Below are 21,456 nucleotides of genomic sequence, written 5' to 3'. Positions count from 1 at the left end.
CGCGGGGCGGGGCCGGGGAAGTCCGGCGGGCGTGCGGCGAGGGGCCGCCGTTCCCCGGGGCCGGCGCAGGCCTGGGCTGCGGGCACCGGCGAGGCGGTTGCGGGGCGGGGGAGGAGGGGCCGGACCCGTCCTGCGGCCGCCCGGGCAGGGGACGGCGCGTCCCCGGAGGAGCTGCGGCCGGAGCCGAAGGGGCGTCCGGCGGCGACACGCGTCTGCCGGCCCGGACGCCTCAGCAGGCGGCAGATGGCCTCGCCCGCCCTCGTTCCCTCCCGGCTTCTCACCCGGCTCCGGACCCCGGCTCCGCTCTCGCCGCTGCCGCCGCTGAAGGGAAAATGGCTCCGGCCGCGGCACCGCCTCTTAAAGGGGAAAAAAAACCCGGCTAGGCCCCGCCCTCTCCCGCCTACATCCCATAATATGCCCCAGGACCCCGGTAACAGGCCCCGCCCCCGTCTCCCCGGCAAACACACACCCCCTTCCCCCCCCACCGACATCCCATAATACTCACCCTCCCCTCAGAACTTCCCACTCACTGCCCGGCCCGGCATCCCATAATAATAACCACCCCTCCCGCCGGTAACATCCCATAATACTGCACCCCCCCGCCCGCACCTTCACCCCGAGAAACATCCCATAATACTCCCCCGCGCTCGCACCCCTTCGCTCCGGCATCCCATAATACTGACCCCCACCAAGAGACATCCCATAATACTGCTCCCCCACGGGGCCCGGGGCCGACCCCTGGCACCGCGCGGCCTCCGCGCACCTCCCGCCCTCCTGCGCGCTGGCACCGGCCCCGGGCACAGGCTCCGGGCACCGCCCTCCCACCGCCGACCGCCCCCGACCTCGGGGCTGAGCGCCCCGCTCGCTTCCCTGCCCCGGCCTGCCGTGCCCCACGCCGCACGCCCCGCCGCGGGGCCGCAGGACCCCTCCAAGGCTGTCGGGGCCCGGAGCGGTCACCGCCACCGCCGGCCTGTGTGCGGGCAGCCCGCAGTGACTTTGGTGCCTCCCCTGCACCTCGAGGCTGCCTGGCTGCCGGTACCTGCAGATCTACCTAGCCCAGAGATACGCATTCTCCCAGGCAGCCAGAGACAGCACCAGAGCATGGAGTCTCAGGCAGTGCCAGGGGAGGCTTAGGTTGGGCATCAGGAGGAGTTTCTTCATGGAAAGGGTGATCAGGCTTTGGAATGGACTGCCAGGGAAATGGTGGAGTCACCATCCCCAGAGCTGTTTAAGGAAAGGCTGGATGTGGCGCTTAGCGCCATGGTGGTGTCCGGTCAAAGGTTGGACTTGATGATCTCAGAGGTCTTTTCCAAGCTAACTGATTCTGCGATACACGGCGTGTCCATGCACTCCATTCCTCCCTGTCACCCAGCACCCTGCTCCCTGCTGCAGCCTCCACCAGGAAACTCATCATCGATTTACACAGACGGGAACGGTCCGTAGGTATAAGTATACTCCAATTATGCACAAGCAACTGTATCATTAATTTCCCATTAAACAGAATCACATCCCATAATGCCGCCTTATCCTCTGTTGAGCATTTTCATAACAACGCTATCAATCTCAGCAAAGAGGCGCAGTCCTGTCCGTCTCTCCCGGTAAATGTGCGGTACCAACAACCGCGCGCGTTGCCTCCGCCGTGCCACTCCTGGTGCTGCGTGCGCACGTTTCGTCCCGCCACGGTGACACACGCCACAGCACAAGTGCGTGGAGGGTTGGCTGTTCACAGACCGCAACAAGTCACGGATCCCGTAACACAAGCCGGGCTTGGTCTCCTACAGCTCACCGAAAACACGTCCACGCACACAGCGGGCACACAGGTGTTCCATAACGCCATCCCATCACCTCAGCCGTGTGCCGGAGTGGCTCTGGCTGCTGGCAAGCTCTCCCTTACCTGTGCGTGCAGGCTCCGAGCGCCGCCTCGCACGGCAACTCTGCCGAGATACCAGCAGGCTCCAGTACCACATCCGCGTGCCCATCTCCACTGCGTGCTCCCGCAGAGTTCCACAATGCACAATACGCGTGCAGCCAGTCCGCAGCATGAGTTGCGCCTCCCGTGCCCTCGTTCCCACCTTGCCAGCAAAGACTAGACCAATACATCCCAACAGGCTGTTGTGTAATCCATGTTCCTGCACATATAAAAATCCCACCTACCTCTCCGGCCATCAGCAGCACACTCCCTGTACTGTCCCTGTACATACCTTTGCCCACGTGACAATGATGCTCTCATTTATCTCGGCTCCATGGAGGAAATGTGGTAGGAAAGAGCACACTGCTCTTCCACAGATACTATCCATCCTTCGCATGGATCAAGCAGACCATCCAGTGCTACAGAAACACGTGGTGGATGACACCACCACCAAACTCACATGGACCTCGGCAGGACTTCTCATTCCCTCTTGTGTGTGCTGGCAGCCGCAATCCCCTCTTAACAGGAGCCGGGCAGAAAGCCACACCAAATTCCTGAGCTGAGCAGCCCAGCACCAACCAGTGCCCTCCAACTTCGTACTTGCCTCTTTGCCCCAGTGGCTTGGCTACAAGGGGAGAGGAGTGATGCAGATGAAGATCCTGCAAAGGGAGTTATGTACTGGGGCTCTCTCTGCAGGTGATTCCCAACGCTCCTGCCAGCATGGTTATGGTCTGAAGAAGGCTGCTTGCTACTGGTTAGGCAGTGTGTGCCCCAGTGCCTCTGATGTTAAGGCATGAAGCTTCCCAATGAGCCACCACCTCCCTGAAATCTTTCTCTGCCTGACAAATGAACACATTTTTATCATGAATGTGCCCAAGGTTCCTCACCTCAGCTCCAGCTCCTTTTTTCCTTTGTAACTTGAAGTTTCTTAGCAGAAATCTTAATTTTCCCTCAAAACAATAACTTCATATGGGATGTACATTATTATGATTAAGGTGTTTTTACTGTTTGTGAGGGTCAAGTAAATTAAATGGATTAAAAATATATATATTTCTATTTTCCTTTGATGAGGAAAGGATAGACTTCCATGAGATAGATTTCCAGTTATTTGGCTGCTTTAAGCTTAAAAGCTTCTATACATTACTGTGGTTCAATATCTTACCCAGTTTAATTGAATCTTTTGAGTTTACAGCGCTTGGCTTGGAAACAATTACAGCGAGATCCGTGTAATACAATCTTCCCTACCTGTGCTGATGGGTGTCAACACCCTGAACAAACCCACAGCACACTTCCCATGGGGAAAACGCCTCCAACATCTTGCTTTGGTGCTGCACCTGTGGTGGGAAACCCAAACTGGACAGAGGACCTTCCCCACACCCCTGCCCAGCTCTGCTTCCAAGAACAACTGGGTGAAGTGGACTCTGTACTGCCACAGCAACAAGCTGGGCTGACCCACACCCCTGCCCAGCTCTGCTTCCAAGAACAACTGGGTGAAGAACAACTCTGTACTCCCACAGCAACAAGCTGGGCTGACCTCTAAGTAATTTCTGTAGTTTTGTGCATGGTCTAAGTTAGTCAGGGTTCAGGTCCCTGTGTGGGACCCAGGAGAGTCCTGCCCCATCTTCCTCCACCTGTCCCTGTCCAGGCTTTTATCAGGCCCACAGCCCTTGCTCACTTTCACTTTTAATTTATGTTCACTTTTAAACATATTTCCCCAAGGTAACAAGAAGAACAAAGCTTTTGACATTGTTTCACCCTAGAACTCAGGGTGTAGGCTGGAAACCTCTGTCCTGTGTGTTTCAGTGTTGCCCAAGGTAGGACAAAGAGGGTGGGAGGAAGGAACTCCAGAGCATTTTGGAAAGAGGGGAGACTCTCCAGCCTAGCATGGACCGTTCGTATGTGGGACACAGATAACAGACTACAAGCCTGACATGCTGGTGCTGCAGACAATGTGATCTGAAAGATCGGTTTATGGTCTTTCAGGCTATTTTTTCTCAGCTCCTCTTGCCTTCCGTAACAATACAGAGGGGCTGATGGGTTTGGGTTTAGACACTGGGCACTGCAATGCTGCCACTGTATTGCTTCATTTGTGAGCTGGGACACAGCCATACTTCTGTTCTCCTCATTTTTGCTCTTTCCCGGACTGAGGGTTGCTCCAGCCAATCTTTAATATCTGTTCTGTCAGGTTACATACAACCAGTAACATGAAAAATATCTTCCAGTGTCTGCATAAAACTGGCAGCCTCCGATGTACCTGTGAACGCGATGCTGTTCTGCAAAGGCTGCAGCTACGTTTCACCTCTTCCTTTAACCTAGTTTTGACTCTTTGTAACTAATGTGGATGGACTTACTCCTGGTGTTTGCCATTCAGCAGCCCTGTAGGCTCTCCAGATCGTACTGAGGCTTGCCACGACTGAGCTAAGGTTTTACCACTTCTGCGAAGGAACCCTGAAGATCCCAGGATTTCTGAGAAGCCTTGCCCTTTTGTTTTTCCTTTGGTAAAGCAGAGAATTTTGCCCTAGATAATTTTTTTTGAGTGGAGAGGGGGTATCAGACTCTGAGATAGGTAATTTTTACTTTGGAATTAGCAAGAAAATGGTTCAAACTTTCATTCAATATCCAGTTATTGTCCCAGAGTCTGTGTCTCTTCAACACTCAAATCCCCCTGCCCCCATTTTAAACTGTCTTGTGAGAATTCTGTATCCCCAGCACTAGCCAAAGTAACTGTTCTGGATTCTGCAAGTCTCCCCCAACACTTACAAAAGCTTTTTCCTCTGCCCAGGATACACTTCTCCACTCCCAGCTTTCTACAAAGGCTCCAGAGCAAGCTAAGGAAATCTAAATGACCAATTTTCATTGTTGTCTTCATCATGCACCCCCCTTCTATTTTTTTTTTCCTTATGTAGTTTGAGTGAGGTTTTTTTCAAAGAAAAGCATGAGCTTACTTGTTTAGCCCAATGGAAGTGTCTTTACTTTGGTGTCAGACACGGCAGAAAATGACACAGGAAAGTCTCCTCATTTTGTGGAGAAAAGACAGCCTTTCCTGTCATGTCCAAGGAGCTGCTCCTGCAGCAGACAAATGCCACTGGAACAAGAGGCAGAAAGAGTGTACACTCCAAAATCCTCTGGCACACAGAGCTCATTTTGTGGAGAAAAGACAGCCTTTCCTGTCATGTCCAAGGAGCTGCTCCTGCAGCAGACAAATGCCACTGGAACAAGAGGCAGAAAGAGACTTGCACACAGACGATTTTGGAGTGTACAACCAGAATAAGGTCAAGAACATGCGCTCCTTTTTTTGAGAACATCTTACTGTCAATGGAGGATCGAGTCTCTCTCTAACAGCCACCTAGGTGAGGGCTGCCCATATGCCAGCGTGACTCTGCATCTACTTCCCGTTAGGGGAAGAGCATTTCAGACTTCGCTCAGCACTCGTCATGAGCCTCGTCTCCTGTTTTGCCAGGAGAAGGAGGGGGCAGGGAGAGCGGCGTGGCCGCACCGTGTCAGCCAGACGTGCACGGTGCAGCAGGCAGCGCTGGCGGCACTGAACTGAGGCGGGGGAGAGACGGAGAACATTGGGGGTTGATCAGCCCCCTGGAAATCAGAACGGCTGATCTCTATCTCCGTGTGCTTCGCTGGTTTGTTTGCTTTAAAAAACATCACATACTTGGTACTGACACCTATAGCTAAGGTTACTCGATATTTTCCATCACAAGTCTGTTTTCAGTTACTCAGAACTTTGCCAGACATCAGATAGTCAGATTCGAATTTTCCATGTTTATTTTCACTTTTTTTTTCTTGAAGATGGATGCACTTAGTAAAGCGTAAAAAACAAATGCTATTTTGCAATTATAAAAATTTGACTTTGACACGTCTTTTAACATAGAAATATGTATATAATGAATAACAAAAGCTGCAAGCAACACACAAAAGTTAAGAATGCTTATTAGTTACCATTTTTAGGTTCTTATTTCCCTAAAGTGCCTTAGAGATGTCCTGATCCCCTCCCCTCTTCATGAAACAAATAGCTGGATCCAGCCAGGGAAGGAGCCAGGGGTCTCAATGGGGCTGCATCAACATCCCACTGGTTTGAGCTGCCTGGACTGCTGTTCTGCCATACCTATTTTTGCCTCCTGTATCAAAGCTGGTGCGTGCTGGCAAAAAATCACTAACACCGACTCACATCTCTTGAGCTCATTTAACAGAAATACTGAAAAAACAGGCTGGGACAGAACTCTCCTTCATCTCCTACCTCCAGCTGGATCTGGGAGAGGTGTTTCCAGCGCTGCACCCAGCAACAACTGTGCTCCAGGGAACACTGCTAATTAGCCTGGAGGTTGAATTCTCCATTTGGCTGGGTGAGAACACCACTGCTGCTGAGCAGAGCTGATGGACTCAGGCTGGAGAGGAGGGGAGTCAAATCTTCATGGATCTCGACGGTGATACCTGCTAAGTCACCATGGGCTCCAAACCGGGCAAAGCTGCCACTGGCACACAGGTCTGGAGAAGTTTTCTCTCATCTCGGGCAAGAACCAGACCGGGTACTTTGGGGCTGTGCCCCCGGTGCAGAAAGCAAGGATCACATACGCTCTGGGACCGACCATGCAGGGACATGTCTTGCTTTGTGCCACCCTTGTGTGTTGTTCTTACACTTGTGCACATTTCTTGAACTTATATAAGTCAGAGCCTTGTGACACTTGGACTTAGACGGCAACTTTCTCCCTGAGAACGATACGCTTGGGACAAATGTACAAATGAGACGCTGAGATGCTGCACAGCCCCAGTTGGAATGGCTGTGGGTTTTTTCCCTCCCTCAGCTACGCTGGGTGAGAATTTGCTTGCGAGGGCAAGCAGGAGCCCGCAGCCTCGCCATGCTGGGGACCCGGCCGAGGGTTCCTAGGGAGCCCACGTGCAGCTGGCAGGCAGGAGCCGGCCCCGCCCTGTGCCCCGTGCCCGGTGCATCCCGGCGTTCCCATCCTCCCGCCGCGCTGCCCCGGGGGGCGGCGGGGCCCCACCCCGCATCCCATAATAGTTCACAAAGGCGACTCCATCCCATAATAGCCACCCACGGGAAACACACCATGGCAACCACCCCCCCCCACCCCACCCCCGCGCCATCCCATAATACCCTGCCGGCTTTATTGGTCCCGACTGAGGAGGGCAGGGGGGGCTGGGGCCGGACGGGGGCACCGCGGGGAGGTCCCGGCGGGCACCGCCAGGAAGCCTGGCTGGGGCTGCAGCCTCCCCCCGGCATCCCGCAGCACCCCCTCCTCCTTCCTGCCGCATCCCATAATACTTCCCAGGGAGGCAGCCCCGCTCTAAGGTAGAGCCATCCCACAACAGTGGCCCGGTCACACCGCGCTGGGAATGGTGCCATCCCATAATACTCTCGCCCCTCGCCGGCTGCGGCGGGCCCTGCCATCCCATAATAGCCGCCCGCTTCCCCCCCCCCACCCCGCTCCTTGTGGGGCATCCTCCTCATCCCATAATACTCCCCCCGGCGGCACGAGCGCCCGCCATCCCATAATATGCCCTGCCACCCACCTGCCCCCCTCCGGTCGCGGGAGGCCTCGCCATCCCATAATAGTCGCGGCTCGCCCTTCCCCCCCCCCCTCGCAGAAGGGCTCGCCATCCCATAATACTCGCCGCTTGCCAGCCCGTAAAGCCGCGGCTGAGGCCTGACCCCGTGGGCCAGACCTTGCCGGCTCGGCCCGGCTCGGCTCGGCCCCCTGCACCTCCCCTCTCGTGTCTGCCCCCCTGCCTCGCCCCAGCCTGGCCGCTGTGCTCCTCTTTGGCTTCCCCCTCACCTGGCAGCCCGGCAGCCGCTGCTGCCCCAGCTGCCGCCTTGGCCACGCGCCTTCCCAGAGCCTTGTCCTGGGTGTCCCCGCCCGTGCTGGGCCCCTCGCCGTGGTGCCTTCCTCGCTCAGCCCTGGCTGTGCGCCCCCAGCCCAGGCACTGCCCGCCGGCCCGGCCACCATCGCGTCAGCAGAGAAGCACAAAGCTGGAGTGCGTGCCGTGCCATGCCATGCCGTGCTGCCCGTGCCACGGTGGGTGCGTGTCTGATTCGGACGGAGCCTCTGCTGCCGGGGGCCCGGGACAGCGCTGGCATGGCATTTGTGACCACTGAGCCCTGACCTAGTTTGCCAGGTGCCGTGCTGCCGTTGGAAAGGCCTCCTGCTCCTTGCCCGCGGCCACTGTGTGCCGCGTTGGGGTCGGCTCGCTATCCACTCACATCCGCATTATCACACGTCTGGTATGGGAGATAACTCCACATCTTGCCATCCGCTCATATTGAGTGTATTTGTTGTACTTCTGAAGGCAGTTCTTACCACTGTCTGGGTTCTGCTTTCAGCCCCCATCCCTGCTTTTGTGCCCTGACTGGATTTAGTGTTACGGGAGTGTTTCGGAGCTGCTCCGTTCTTCTCCTGGGTTCTTTCACTACCTGCCCTTACAAGCACAGCTCAGCACTTGCAGCGTTTATTTCTTGTTAAAGCCAGCACATGTGTCCTGACAGCTAAGAGAAGAAAAGGAAGTGTGAGCCCCAGAAGCTGAAATAGTGACATGTAAAAGGCTGATACGCAGAAAAGAACCAAAAAACTGTAATTCCCCACACTCTGAACGGAAGCTACAAATTATAGACTTTGTGGATTAAAAGGTGGGCTGGGAAATAGTAATGAATGGTGACAAGAGAGTGAGGTGTTTCCTTGTTGGATGGGATGCAGTGAAGATGCCTGCATCCCTTCAGTCAGATCCTGGCAGAACATTCAAGGTCTTAGGGTCTTAGAGCAGCAGCAGCAGCAAGTTCGGATGCTGCTGCAAGGAAAGGCAGGAAGCATTCTCTTTTCCCTGTGAGGAACCCACGGCTGCTGCTTCCATTGGGGAAGGTGCTCCATCGGGCCTCGCCCCGGTGAAACCAGAGAAGGGGTCTGCCAGGAGCACGCCCGTGGCTGCGTGCCCACCGCGGCCCCAGCGGCGGCCACCGGCACCGGCGCTGCCGCTGAGGTGTGGTCCCTTTGTCTGTTGGCTTTCCGGCAGCAAACGCAGGAGCCCCCTTTGCAAACTCTGTGTTTTACAGGGAGTCCCCCTGTGGCGGATCTGTTTTACAGGGAAAGCGTCTGCAGGGGAGCATGAGGCGGTCGAGGATGGAGTCTGCAAATTGCTGCCCGTTTTATTCTGCCTGTCATACGTTTTGTTTGCAGATGATTCTCTGGCATCTGTGAGAAACAAGCGGGCAGACACACGCAGCACTCCAGTGACTTGGAGAGGGAGCTCTGGACTCAGAGAATGGAAGCCCTGAGTCCTTCTGACAATTCTTCCCTCTCGTTTTTTTAAAGGTTTCTGTGCTCTTGGGCACCTATTAAGCCAGTCTCCAGCCTGCCTCCTTGGGAATATACCCGTTTTTGCTTTCTTTTACCTAGAGAGTAGCTGAAGGGCCAAGCGAGGTTGCGCCAGTTTGAGTTAACACAGAGCTCTAGTTTGCAGTGTACAGTCCACACCACACCATTTGCACGTGATGTTTAAAGCAACTTTACATCTGTTTAGTAAAACATCATAATGCCTAATGCAGAGGACAAACTTAAACTGCTCCAAGCCTGGCTTTTAATTGGATAAATCTCTGGTTTGGGCACACGCTTGCTTAGTGGAAATCGTCACAGTTTGGGTGCTCCTGTCCCCTGGCTCCTGCAGTAGATGTTGCTCCTCTCTTGGCTCTGGCAGCAGAGCAGATGTGCCTGCTCAGTGCCTGCTGCAGTGGGAAGCCCAGCTTTTCACGGCACCACAGCTGCGGGAGGAGGGCTGTTCTGACTGCAGTGGCCGTGTACAGACCCTGCTGGAGCATCCCACTTGTCAGGGCCTGCCTGCCCTGCCAGCAGCCATTTCCTCCTCTCCTCCTGTTCTCCTCAGCCACCATGTCAGGTCCTGTGCCGTGCAGCCTTTCCCGTCTTGCACCTCTCACAGGCAGACAGGGTGAGTGCTGCAGCCCGGCTGCTGCCCCGGGAGCAGGAGCTGCATTTCTGCAGGAGCGAGAGTTGCCACCCAGCGTCTGTGAGCTGCAAGCGGGCACAGGAACGGCATCGGCGTCCCGGGCAGCGAGCCATGCCAGCCTGCAGGCTCTCAGTTTGATTGCACTCAGAGAACAGGTGCCTCATCCTTTAAGAATACACCAGATTTAATTATACCACTTCAAAATGTTCTGTCTTAGGTGAGGCTTTGAACATGTCCACATTAGCCATTTATGGAGGTGTGACAAGACTGTTTTTAAATGGATTGATTTACACTGGTGACATTGCTAACAGACCAACCGCGTTATGAGAAGCTCCAGCTTTTGCGTTTGACCTTCTCTCTTTCCACAGAAATATTTTAGGCTTTGTGTGTGAATTTGTTTCCAGTTATCAGGCCTCATTTCCCCACCTGCCTCACAATTCAGACAAAGCTTCTGAGAAGCCCTGATCTATGGCAAAGCAAGTCCTGTATTCCTGCCTTACTCTGAAGCTGCTGGGGACAGCAATGTGATTGAGCCCAGAGTGGCAAGTTCAAAGTGCAGGTTTAGCAAGGAGAAATTTACCAGCAGAGATGGAATTAGATAGACTGGGCATTCCTACCCTAAACCATTCAGTTGCTTGTAATTTTTGTGATTGGAGCTGAAATGTTCCATTCTGGCTGTCTGCCTACATCTGATTTTTTTATAATTTTTGTTTTCTTTTTAAATATGGCTTCAGCCTGTACATTAAATCTACTCAGGGAGAAATAAAAGGCAGAGCAAAATATTTTGGATTTGAGTGTTAAAGTGTATGCTAAAAAGAACAGTCTTTTGCCCAACTGCTTTGGAGGAGGAAGCTGAAACCTATGAAGGAGAGCTGTCCTTATGTCAGAGCTACACTACTCACTGTCCCCATAAAAATCCATGTCAAATTTTGATCAATGATAAACCTTTAAAAAAAATCCATTTCATGCATGCTCTGTAGGGACATTTGAGATTTTCCCTGTGTAGTTCTTCCAAGATCTGTTGTCAACACTGTGTCACAAAGGTGGGATAAGGTTATGTGAGCGCCAGCCATCTTGGGTAAGGACCCAACCTCTGGTGACTGCTCTGGACCAGGCAGGGGAAGGAGGAGCAGCTGAGTGAAAGGAGAACAGCAAGTCCCTTGGGGAAGGGAAACATGGAGAATAGATCAGGGCCAGGAGCTTTATGATACTGTCTGTTGTGAGGATAAAGACAGAAGGAGTTACTGGAAAACAAAGGGATGGAACCCTTTGGGAGAAAAGAACCTTGACTGGCTGAATAACGTGACTAGATGGAAAATCAGAGTGCATGGGATTATAAAAGTCAAGAGTGATTGCTGTAGTGGAAGCAAGGCCTAGAGAGAGGGAAGACTATTTGAAAAAGCAAGCAGCTAGTCTTGGGAGCTGTGGAGAGAGCAGCAGTATTGGAGCCAGTGAAACGAGGAGCAAAAGAGGAGCTAAAAATGGTAGGAGGGGTGTAACAACACTGGATGTGGAGATAGGAAAGAACAAGCTGTGCCAGGCTCATTAAGGAACCAAAGAGCAGGAAGAGCATTCAGATAACAGAACAAGGAGACTTGAGGCAGGGGGTGGGCAAGGAGCTGGCCAAACAAGCACTATTGTCCATCTTGTTCTAGGGGCACAAGCAAACCTTTAGGTTCCAGCATCTCCTCATTGTTGAGTCATGATTCAGGAATCCTGAGGCTGGCAGCACTTCTGTCCTGAAATGTTGAAGGAGAGAAAAAAAAAAAGAATAAAAAGTAAGACAGAGGGGATTCTGCAACAGCTTCCAAGCTGTCATTCTCCACATGAAAAAAACCACAAATCAGTTAATCCTAAAAAAGATCTGATTCCTTCACCAGCCCATATATAACATCCTGAGGCCATCTTAGGGGCAAAAGAGCATCCCTCCTGGTCCCAACATCCTCATTTGCTCCCCTTCCAGACTCCTTGCTAATGTCACGGAGACTGGCCCAAATGAATGAGGACTGTCTATTTTAAAGTCTGTGCCTAAGAATTCCACAAATCCTGGCTTTTGTTGTTGTTGTTGTTGTTGTTGTTGTTGTTTTTTGTTTTTTAGGAGGGGTTGAGTAAGCAGACCTGATAGAAAGCTCTTTATATATAAAACAGATAAGGTGCTCCCAGCATCTGTGCTCTACCTCTTCCTAGTTCCTATGTGCTCTGCTCACTTCCACTTAAAGTTTCCGTACCTGCCCTTCACACTTGCTTGCTGCCCAAGCTGTAGAGGGTTTCACCAGAGCTGCTGATGGGCAGGAGACAGGGACATCAGATCTGGATGTGGCTCATCCAAAATGTGTTGAAGGCTGTGTGATTCTTCTCCTTTACCATCTTTTTCAAAATCCATGAAGCCACAGAGGGTGAAGTGGGACAGGCTGAGAGTGACTGAGCCCTATGAGGTGTGCCATTCCCAGACATTTGTCTGTCTCTACAGCAACACCTGGTATGTTTGCTGACAGATGCAGTCACCTAGACTTGAAGCAGAAACAAGAATGATGTTAAGAAACTTCCCAGAGCAGCACACAGGGGCAATGCCAGGTGTTAAAGTTGTTCTTCAAGTCTTGTGTTACCATATTTTTAAAAACAATTATTTAGTCAACAGCCAAATATACTCCACCAGATACCCAAAACAAGGACATTGCACCTTACCAACAAAGTTTCCAGTTTACCCTGCCCTAGTTGCATGTGCAGGCAAGTGGAACCTCTCTTTTTGTAATTTGACCCCTTTTATGGATGCTCAAGCTTTTTTCTTCCCCTCTCCCTGTCCCTCCCCTCTCCCCCGCCTCCTCTCCCTCTGGAGAAGCTTTGGGAGCAACAAAATATAAGAGATGCTGACTTTCCTTGATCAGCTTTCTGATTATACCCTGGACATAATTCCCTCATCTGTCTGGGAAAGAAATTTGAGATGGATTTGATGCAGGCTTGGTGCAGGACAAGGAGACACAACTGCAGCCAGGAGCTAGGCAAGATCAGCAGGCTGTAAGCTCCAAATGGCTGCAGGTTCAGACACAAGCAAGGCCCCATCAGCTTCCAAAAGCATCCATCACTGTGGCATGAGTCCAAGGAGATGAGACAAAAGGCCATTCTGGACATTTGCCGTGGCATCCAAGCACAGAGCCTGTGCTATGAAGATCCTGTGTTCTTGGTAGGGTCACTGTGCTGTCGATTTCTCAAAATACTCCTCTGCTAAAGAGCACAAGCATCTTCTCCAATAGCTCTCAGAGCCTTTCCCATTTTTTTTTTCAGGCTTTGTTGCAGCCTGATGTCTCATAGGCAGCCTTGGCAATTTGAAACATAAACCAGGACAACTACCCTCTGCAGTGCTCTGCTGCTTCCAGGAGCTTGGCATGGGGAAGAGCTGTCTGTCAGACTCCGAGATCCACACCCACCACCCTGCTCACCCTGACAGGCAGGAAAAGCAGTACAAAGCTCAGGCAGATCAAACCATCAGCGCTGAGGAAGTTGTTTCTCAGGATCACTAAAACCACCCCCTGTGCTAAACACAAGCCAGTATGTAAAGAAACACTTTTTAAAAATTAAATTATTTTTTATTTTCTTAAGTTGGTGAAGGCTACCCCCTATAGAGGGCTGTGGAAGTCAACCCAAGGACAGAAATAAAAGGGTGAAAAAGACAGGCACAATCAGCTTCCTCCTGTGTTTTGGTGTCCTTGGGAAATTGCTCTCCCAGCTGAATGACATTTTTGGTGGAGAGTCCCTCAGGTTTTTGCAAGAGTAGTTTTTCTTAGTACTTTCACATTGCATGTCCAGAAAATGGCATGACGAAGGACAGCATGGAGGGAACAGAGAGCACAGGGTCAAGTTGGAAGAAAGTGAAACAGAGAATTGTATCTATGACAGGGCCCTCCAAAGCTTCAAAAATAGCTCAAGTGATGAGCCTGACCATTTCCCTTTGAAGCATTGATGTCAGCCTGCCTGTGGCCATGATCCACTTACCAGACTGACGATATATTGCTACTGGCAGTTACTCTGAAACTAAAGTCAATAAATACCATTCCTAAATTAAGTAGCCAGAGAATTTTCCTATTGCTTCTCCTATATTTAATTCTTCCTTGTCCAGTAAGTCACGGTGTCTCACCCATTGCCTTAACTCCCTCACCATTAGAAAGCACAAAATGCAGAATGACAGAATAGCCTATGTCACTTTTTGTCTGCCTTACCCTTTTACTTTCTGAATTTCTCAGTCACATTCCCTCTGACTAAGATGGCATTTTCCCCTTGATTACAGCTGTGGGCTCTTTCACTAGGTAATAAACTTCATGTAACCAGCCACAAGATCCACTGATGTTTTTCTCTCACTGTATTTCTTCCTGAATAATTCCCCACATCACTTCCCTCCTCTGGAGGCAGGTCCTTTTGGAGCACCAAGTGTGCTCCTTGGTGGTTCAGGTTATATTCCAGATGTGCAAACAAGGTGACCTGGTCAAGAAGACAACCTCCACTTCCCAGGCCAACAACAAATGCCTTGCCACCCTTTGCAGCATGACCCCAAACAAACTGGCTTGTGGCAGCACAGGTCCTTTCCCTGCCTACAGACTGTCACCAATAATTTTGGCAAGTGCTAATGAGGCACCATTACTGCAAAATATCTCCCACGTGTTTCCCAGTGCAGGTCTCCCATAGCATGTGTGCCACCCCCTGGCTCCGTATCCTGGGCACACAGTGCTGCTCTCAGCATCTCTACTGCAGGAACTGCTGTCCCTCAGCCGTAGCAGCATGTTTCCCCAACACTTCTCTCTTTTTTCTTTCTTTTTTTTTTTTTTTTTTTTTTTTTTTTAACCTCCCTGCTGCCTCTGAATAAGCTGTAACTGGGGACTCAAGCACACTGAAATTATGCAAATCGTCCCACCGGGTTTTTTGTAATGCTAATTATATCAAATGCATGCTCATCAATGAGAATGTCTAATTCCCCTTGCTCATTATATAGATGTCACACACTGATATAGAAGCATCTGAAAAAATTAATCTCCTCATAACAGAGTATTTGTGAACCCTTTGCCACCACCTTCACAGCTCCTGCGACTGCCCCAGGACCCCCAGGTGATACTGGGTACGAGCACATGCACCAAACTGTCCCCAAAACCACCACTCCTTTGCTCCTTCCTATAGAGGAAGGAAGCCTTATCATGAGGCTTTGGTGTTTGATTCACAGAATTACTTAGATCTTGTATTTATGACTTAAACCAACAGGAGTGACACGATTGATATGTGCTATGTAGCACTCCAGATAGTGCCATCCGAAGTAGTTCAGAACATACATTTTAGCTACTAAGTTTCCTGCCTATAAAATAGTAATAATACCTTATCAGCTAAAGGGCCTCCTGAGAATGACGCTAATCCAAATTTATAAAGCCACTGGAAGTGGGGATGGTAAACACTACAGAAAAGGAGAAGGAGAAAAGAGAAGATCAGGAGCCCTGTTTGCAGAATGGAGCTCACATATGTGTGATAGACAGCTGATGGATTTGTATACAGCACAGAAAAAAAAACAAAGAAGGGGAAAAACAAGTAAAAGGCCACTTTTTTTCCCCTCTCTGTGACCGATGTTCTTCCTATATGGTGAACAAAGAAGGGACATCGAGGGTAAAACAGTCTGTCATTGCGTAAGGAAGGACAACCGTGGCACCTATGCACAAGGAGTCCAGGAGGGGAAAAGTCAGTCTGGCATTTCTCGACTCAAAGCAGGGCTGCGACACCTTCTGTGGGGATGTGCTTTCAGTTATTGAACTGCTCCCTAAATGTGTGAGTTCAACATTTGCCAGGTTCTGATCAGGTAAAAACTCTCAGGAAGACCGTGCCAGGGGCTAGATTACTTCCAGATGGTTTTTTAATTCTGTTCTTAACGCCTTACGGGGATGTTACTATCCTGACAACAAAATTAACTCATTTTCTCCCCTTGCTTCCAGCGAAGGAGCACTCACACATTTACTTACCTCAGTTTTACAGCTTCTTGCCTTTATTAACATTTTTTAAAATTTACAAACTGCTTTTCTTCCGAAAGCTGTGAGGAGTCGCTTTGCCCCGCTGCATCTCGGAGGAGGCCGGAGCTGAGGGAGCGGACACCCGGTCGGTCCCGGGGCGCCGGTGTCCGTGTGCCCGGAGCTCCCGCGGGGGTCCCGCCGGTCGGTCCCGGGGCACCGGTGTCCGTGTGCCCGGAGCTCCCGCGGGGGTCCCGCCGGTCGGGCCCGAGGCGCCGCCGGGGGCCGCTGTTGGCCGCGGGGAGCGCGGGGCGGGCGGGGAGCGGGGCGGGAGCGGAGCCTCCTCCGGCCGGCTCAGCACCGCCTCCTCCACCCTCCCCCCCTTCTTTTTATTTTTCTATTTAAAATTTTTTAAATTTTTTTTTCCCCCCCATGGTGTTAGAAAACCTCTTTCATCATCACCTGGAGGTGAAAAATTTGATCCTCTCTCTCTACCCCTCGCCCTCCTTGGGAGAGAAGTTCTTCCTTGTTCCTTTGTGTTTCAGGGGCTCCAGTGGAGGAGGGCTGACTGCCCATGCTCCAGGGGACAGCGTAAGCGGTGCAGGGAGGTTTTACAACTGCCATCGGAGCTTTGTCGCTGTCACTGTCTGAAACAGGTAAAAGCAGTGACAGCTATGCCTGACTTTAGTACTTGCAGACTCCCAGATAACCTCAAACAAAATCACCAGCACGGCAGGTTCTTCAGTGATATTACATTATTTCTTCTTATTTTGCTTGGGAGCCGTCACTGATCGCGATCTCGCTGCTCAAGATGCTGTGCAAACCAACCAAACAAAAAAACCCGATCCATGCCTAAAGATCTCTCCGAGCGTAAGAGCAGAGACAGTGGGAATGTGGGAAACAATAAGGAAAACCCTGAGCCAGTTTTGGTCAGCAGGATGTACAGCAGCATCAGCACAGCGGCAGCCTGGCCTCTGCCGAGATGCTGTTAGCACTGCAGAACACACGAGTTTGCAAAAAAGGCTTCAAAAGCAACACACAAAATGTGAAGCTTTCGCTGCACTCAGCCACAGGATCAAGGACTCTGCAGCTGAAAGGCAAGCAGGGTATGCAAAATGTAATCCGAGCAAGAACAACTCCGGGCGGGAAAGATAATAAAAAAAAATGCCTGGGATGACAGATCAGCATCTAAAACACAAGGTCAGGGAACCATACAATTATTTAGGTTGGAAGGACCTCTGGAGGACATCCGTTTTAACTCCCAGCAATAGCGGGGGGGGGGGAGTGGAAGGCAGCATGTACCTCCCAAGCTCAAAGCAGGCACAGCTGAAGTTGCTCAGGGCAATTGTAATACAAAATACATGTTTTGTTGTAGGGATACATCTAGTGGTGGGAGGCAGACAGCCAGTACACAGTGGAAGGAATAAAAACAGTAATAAAAGCAATTTGAAGATAAGGTCTGGCTTGTTCTGGGACTTCTGAAACATCTTTTCAAGCCAATTTACAGAACTCAGAGTATCAGAGGGTTTCTAGAAAATATAAAATATCAGAGGGTTTCTAGAAAGTATAAATACATTTTAATATTAATAGTCAGGATTAATAGTAATAACAATACTTTTATATATGAACCAAGTAGGGAACCATTTCCAGAAGCATAGGACATATCCATTCTGGAAGTCAAAGGAGTTGAAATCCTAATGTATTTGTACATTTTTGCAGATACTGTCTGATCATACGGAATAAGCATTCTGTGCACCTTTGCCATCTCTCTGACCTTTCACTTGTTTAGTCTTACTTGATCAGGAGACATTTGTTTAATGTTCACATCTGCAAATGACACGAAGTACAGGGAAGTAGTGAATGGCACCTCTGACATACTTAACAGGAATGCTAATTCAAGAGCTATCACAGTAGGATGTAGAGGGTCACCTATACAGGTTGAAAAGACTTTGCTAAGCTTATATTCCCGTTTAACTTTCCCTTCTTGAATACCATTGCGTCACATAGCTCCTGTTGTTCTGAACACAAGCTTTCAAGTAGTTCTGTTTTGTACTGTTGGACACCATCATACCCTAGAACTTTCAGATTTGTTTGTCTGGGGTTTTTTAAACACTGACTAAAAAGAAGCCATAAAGCAAGATAAGGGTGAATGACTCATTCCACTAAAAGACAGCACATACATGTGCTATTCCTTATCACCATGTGATGGAATAAAAAACTCCTGAAGCTTACAAAGCAAAAATGCGGAAACAGAAACTTAGCTAACACCAATTCTCTCTGTCAAACATGAAAAATATCCCAAATCCCCTCTAGAATCCAAAGCAATTACATGTGACTAGAGTCCTCAAAACCAAAACAAAACTAATGCAAGCTGAAAAAGACTGAATACCCAAAGGACAAAACACAACAGCCCACACTGGGCCCACAGCTATCGATATGTAACAATTAAGCAAAGCCTTCAGAACCCCAAAGTCAGGAACTTTTCTGCTGCATGTAACAAGACCAGCAGCCCTCTTTATTGTTAAACTGGTTGATGAGATTCATTAGGAGATCAGCTTTGCAGTTATTTATAATTTAGTCAAAATATTTGAGCTAAAATTTCCTCTGCTGGAGGTGGAATATTTATTAAATGTTCCAGGTAAAAATAGTTCCACTATTTTCAGGAATGAAGCTACAAGAAAAGATCACGTTTTCTGGTGTGCTTTTTGAGAAGTTGTGTGCTGTGGAGATACTGTAACTTCAGCAGAGGAGCGGCCTCTTCCGAAGGTGTGGTATCTGCCAGCTGACATTTCATTCATTCTTGGCAAGCTTGCCAAGAGAAGACAGAGCCACACTCTGCTCGTAGTGGCCCTGAGAAAGCACAACAGCCATGACTTGCAACAGTCCTGGTGAGCATTAGGAAAAGCCTCTCCCCAGGGCACGTTTCAGCACTGCTGTGGGTACCTCAGCAAGCTGAGGAATCGCCATCCTGGGAGGTGCTCAGAGGACACCTGGGCAAGGCTCTGAGAAACCTGAACTTGCCACGTACATCCTCTCTGCTCCTGGCTTGGGCTGTATGAGCCTGGGGACAGGTCAGAGGCAGTGGAGCTGAGCAGCCTCTTCCCTCTGATGACTTTGGGGAGAGTTTCCAGAAAGCTCTGCGGGAGCCTCAGCCAGGACTGGCCCCCTGCCCCAGGAGATGCTTTTAGGCCGGTGCACTTGCCCTTGGCTCCTGTCTGAGGAGTCTGGCCTGTGCCTGACCACGCAATCTGTGGATCCAGACCTGTGGATAGGCTTCCTGTCTTGACCCAAGACCTGTCTTGTCATGATGGACTTGTCAGGCAATCTCTGGACTGTGGCTCACCTTGGTTCCTGCCTCCAGACCCAATCCTGATGCTGACTTGACTTCTTACTTTGACCTTGGACCTGCCCCATCACCACAAGCTCGTGTGATGATCTGGATTCCCAGCTGAACCCGGCTATCTGCCTATACCTGCCTTTGTCTCCTTTCCCTTGCTGGCTAAGCCTCTTCCTCTGCCTGCCTTGTTACATGCCTGGATCTCAGCTCTTGTATTCCTTTAGGGAGCTGCCAGCCCTCACCGCCCCCAGCAACCTGCTGTGAGCAGGCAGCCTCAGTAGAGACCTCCAGAGGTCCCTTCCCATCCAGATCTTTCCGTGAACTTATAACAGCACTCTAGCCAAGTTAAAAGGAAAGAAAAAAGTAGCTTCTCTGTGCAGGGAAGAAATCATAGCTCTGAAGGCATTGCATTGATGCTTAGGTGCACGGTGCATTACACTAGGAAAAGGAGAAAGGACCAGAGGGACAGGGACAAGGAAAGGGGTCTAGAAAGGATGAAGGTGGTAGAAGGTTTGAAAACGGGCAGCAGTGCATCTGCTGTAATATCACTCCATTATCGCATAAATCCCAGGACAAAAGGGTAGCAGAAGAGATGCACACAGCTCTGTTTCCTCTCCAGCTACACTTTGTCACTGTGTCACATTCATGGCAGTCCTGAGTCTTTAAAATAGGAATATCTACTGCCCTACAAGCCCTCTTCCACCTTTCTCCCTGCATCTCTTGGGCACCATTAAATGTTTTTCATCTGCAATGGATTTCAAGGCTGCTGTGCTGGTGATGCATGGGCTGAGCAAGGGGACAGAGCTGGCTCACGCAGGGCATATGTCTCACAGGCAGGGGGTGGCACAAGGATGTCTCTGTGGAGAGGCTCATCATCTTCTACAGGTCTTCTCGAAGACCTGCTTCTGCAGTCATCTCTCATAAAAGAGAGGGTCTTCAAGGGAGACTGCAAAAATGGATTTAAAACATGGTATCTCCTAACACCAACCCGTGATGTATTACAATACATTTATTCCCACAGCAGTCATGAGGTAGGAACTTGAAACCAGATTTATTGCTTATTGAGAAGTCTAAAAACTATAAACCCTAGCAGTCTGGACTACATTTCTTGTCACTTTCCCTGACCTTTCCTTTAAGAAAAACAGAACCAAACCACTGTAATGAATCCACTCCAGAATAGCCTGAGACCTGCTGGAAGCCACAGAGAGGCTGTTTTGTAGTGCAATTGGAAAGGCAACCCTTGGCCATCGGCAGGAGTGAAAAACTGGGGCTTCTGGCACTGCCTGTGTACAGCTGGATCTCGCTTCTGGGGAGATTTATAGGGCTTTCACATACAGTGCAGCCTGAAAAAGCATGTACAAACAGTGCAAGCAAATACATCTCACCACAGCTTCATTCTCTGACATCATTCCTTTTCAACAGTGAAAATCACTCAGACCCAAAATCAATTGTCCTATACAGGGGCCAGCAACAAGAGAGTGCAAAGCACTAACATCAGCATGAGCTTCTGACATGATGACAATATTGCTATCCTCTCTTTTGTTCTGGGGCCATTTGGAATGTAGTTTTTTAAAGCATGCTAGTGTTTCCCAAGCCATTTTGCTTTAGGTAAATGTGTAGCCATTGTGCCACGTGCATGTGTTTACAGCTGCAGATTTGACATACCTCCTGAAGATTGTTTTGCTAAGGTCTGTGATTTTCTATATAATTAGGAACCTATTTTCTGCAAGATTACTGAAAACTCAGCTATTCTCCTTGACCTCAACAAAGCTTGCTAAACGCTTCAGTTCTTTTGGAAAATTAAGATACTCATTTAGGTGTCCTGTGCTGGACCTATGACTCAGATTGAAACATCTGGTCAAAGGTTTTCCTCAGCTACTGCTAGTAAATTCACTTTGTCAGCAGTGAGTACCGTATCTGGGTTCTGTTGGTCCCCAGAACTGCCTTGGGCCCTAATGCAGCCAGGAGCTACTCAGTCAGGATGGGCTTGCTATAGGAATTCATGCTGGCCAGACCTAGACACACTAAGTTTGTTTCAAATCCTTGTTCCCCACTGTGTTTCCTGTACCAAAAGAGTCAGGTATACCATGTCACGAAGGCACCTCTGTTTATTCAAAACAACCTTTCATCCTTCAGCTTTGCATCATCACGTTCACCCACAGAGAGTCTGCTGTGCTCCCTCAAACAGTTTGCTGCATCCCACAGGCTTGCTGTAGTTATTGCATGTGTGACTCTGCAATGGTATGGCTTTCCTGGGC

General features: G+C 50.1%; 1 protein-coding gene and 1 long non-coding RNA gene across 5 annotated transcripts in view; both read right to left on the bottom strand.

Moving 5' to 3' along the window:
• The window catches only part of CHD4 (chromodomain helicase DNA binding protein 4), a 21,461-nt gene extending 21,093 nt beyond the window's left edge, over positions 1–368 (bottom strand). For 3 of the 4 annotated variants that reach the window (XM_041410837.1, XM_041410838.1, XM_041410839.1), the window contains exon 1: positions 282–354. The gene's annotated coding sequence lies outside the window, so the exon portion shown is untranslated. Of the gene's footprint in view, positions 1–281 lie in introns of all 4 variants that reach the window. The other variant, XM_041410836.1, reaches the window with a different exon arrangement.
• Positions 369–8,536: 8,168 nt separating this feature from the next.
• Positions 8,537–16,136, bottom strand: LOC121339358. Its single transcript, XR_005953166.1, has 3 exons — positions 15,877–16,136; positions 12,118–12,399; positions 8,537–11,628 (listed from the first exon to the last, which is right to left on the bottom strand). It is a non-coding gene; the product is annotated as an uncharacterized LOC121339358 (long non-coding RNA).
• Positions 16,137–21,456: the final 5,320 nt, after the last annotated feature.

This window comes from Onychostruthus taczanowskii, unplaced genomic scaffold (assembly GCF_017590055.1).
Source record: "Onychostruthus taczanowskii isolate IOZ18803 unplaced genomic scaffold, ASM1759005v1 scaffold34, whole genome shotgun sequence".
Lineage (NCBI taxonomy): Eukaryota > Metazoa > Chordata > Aves > Passeriformes > Passeridae > Onychostruthus > Onychostruthus taczanowskii.
This window is presented reverse-complemented; position numbering and strand designations above follow the sequence as displayed.